Below are 2,500 nucleotides of genomic sequence, written 5' to 3' on the forward strand. Positions count from 1 at the left end.
TGCATCAATCAGTAAATGTTTAAGATTTAATTTCATCACATTTGCAAATGTACAAAACTGCTTTTTATTCTGGACACTAAACATCTGAGCAGGATGATCAGTTAGACCCATGGTGTGTTGGTTAGTGTGAACTGGAGTTTTTGAGCTGTTTGAAGATCAGGAGTGTTGATTAAGGATCTGAGAGAGACTCTGTTGCAGACCGATTATTTTCCGCCTCCTTCTCCCTCTGGTTTATTACTAAACTCCACAAAAACACTGCAGTCACATATTAGGGTTTCATCTTCTGAAAATAAATGCTGCTGCTTAAAACCCATAACAATGCATTTCCACTGAACATGATCTTAAGATGAAATTTCACGATTTGGCCACAAGTATGTGGACACCAGACAATCACTCATTCCAGATTTATTTTTGCTGTTTTTCACTGTTGTTCTTCATCTTCTTGTGAAGTCTTTCCACTAGATTTTGGGGTGTGGTTGTGGGAATCATCCAGCTTGAAAACATAGTGAGATCAGACACTGATGCTGAGGAGATGTTCTAGTTCATCCCAAATGTGTTCAGTGTGATTCAGGAGGTCAAGGTTTTGTGCAGGACTTGTTTTGCGTACAGCCTCAACGTCACGCTGGATGATGGAACACCACAACCACGTGCTTTCAGACACACGTTTTGATGTAATGGTCAGGGGTGAACAAACTTTTGAGTAGGGTGTATTATTTCTGATTTACTGGTGGATTTAATAGAGAAGCTGTAGGTTGGCTTTGAGGACCCTGACATTAGCTCAGTCATGGAGCAGGGCTTCCTCATTCCCATGCTGGATGATCAGCCATACGCATGTTCCTTCCTCCTCATGCTCCTGAGAATCAGGACGTGAACATCTACAGCTTCAGAGGGGAGTTTAATATGTGACTCTTAGAAAACTGGAGAAAAATCGCGATTTTGTTTCCACTTTGGTGGTCCTGAACTTCAATGGCAGATGATTTATTTGTCTTAACACTGAAAGTCTGCAGGACACATGGACATGGTTTCTAAACCCCTTATTCAATTTATTTAACCCTTTTATTTAATTAATTATTCACTGTTTCAGTTTCACAGTTTTCTTCATTTCTCAGAGTTTTATTCCTGAGGCGACTCGGTCCAGACATTACTGCAGATCAGTCGTGATGAGAACCTATAGGTCCCCTGGTGGTCTAGTGGTTAAGATGCAGCGCTCTCACCGCTGCAACCCGTGTTCGATCCCTGGTCAGGGAACCATCCCCAGCCTCTCTCAGTGCCGGTCCCAAGCCCGGATAAATTGGGGAGGGTTGCGTTAGGAAGGGCATCCAGCGTAAAACATGTGCCAAATCAAACGTGCGGAGGATCCGCTGTGGCGCCCCCTAACGGGAGAAGCCGAAAGAAAGTTTAGTCGTGATGAGAACCTGCAGGAAGTGCAGCACACACGCCATGCTGAGTATTTATGGGTTGTAAATGTGCTGCGAAACTGATGTATAGGGTGAAAATCAGCCAGAGGACAGAGGTGTAGTGCTGCAGACATTATGTTCCTGCAAACTGCACACATTTACTTTACATGACATCTCCATAAATTATTCACTGCGTACCTGAAAGGTCTGTGTGTACGTGCATTCGCTGTACGTCTGAGTTTTAGTAACGCTTTATAAGCCCCGCCCCTTCCTTCTATTTTTTTTTTTGGGGGGGGGGGGGGTGTTAAATGTCCAGCAGGTACGGACATTTCTCACTCTCATGATTACACACTTTATCTGTTTATTTTCACTGTAGCTGCTGAATAATTCATGTTCAGGTTACTGAATAATTCATAACAGCAATGTTTGAAGAAGATGTTTTGAGAGGAATAACTAAACAATCAGCTGAAGCCTGAACAGCTTTAACCTCAATGTTCATCATTCATCCTCATGGTCTTATAAACAGACAGACAGACAGACAGACAGACAGACAGACAGACAGACAGACAGACAGACAGGTAGGTAGGTAGGTTGGTAGAAGCAACCTGGTCTCTGTGGTGTACTGAGTTCTTTTAGGAGAATCTCCAGCCTGCTCCTGATGGTTGCAGTAATGTGAAAGTTGTGTATCTCCAGCTGTTTTCTTCTTTATACATTCTAAACATTGTTTTACTGTTTTCTCAATGTAGACACAGCAAACAAAGCTATACGTTTCAGATCTCTGTTCCCTCTGAGCTACTCATAACTATGCTTTTAAACAAATAAACCATCCATGAATCTCGTGACTGTCACAAGACTCTACAATCCTGTAACCTACAGTGTTATTAAAAAACTGGAAGTCCTGATTTTCCATGTTTGAAGGAAGAAATGGCCTGATGGCCACCAGGAGTCCAGCATCTCTACAGTGCTGAATGAAGAGCTTCTCTAGTGTAGTATATGTAATCATTAAGATTCAGCACATCTGGTGTCTTTTATTATCTTTGTGTTTCTGAAGCTCCAGGACATTCACCTGGTGACCTTATTTAGAAACGTCTGCTGTCTCCTTC

The 2,500-nt window shown here is 42.4% G+C and overlaps 1 protein-coding gene across 2 annotated transcripts in view; it reads left to right on the forward strand.

Annotated features, from left to right (window-relative positions):
* The window catches only part of nell2b (neural EGFL like 2b), a 54,620-nt gene that overhangs the window by 1,050 nt on the left and 51,070 nt on the right, over positions 1–2,500 (forward strand). The window lies entirely within an intron of this gene.

Source organism: Silurus aristotelis (genome assembly GCF_946808225.1).
Source record: "Silurus aristotelis genome assembly, chromosome: 24".
In the NCBI taxonomy this organism is placed as follows: domain Eukaryota; kingdom Metazoa; phylum Chordata; class Actinopteri; order Siluriformes; family Siluridae; genus Silurus; species Silurus aristotelis.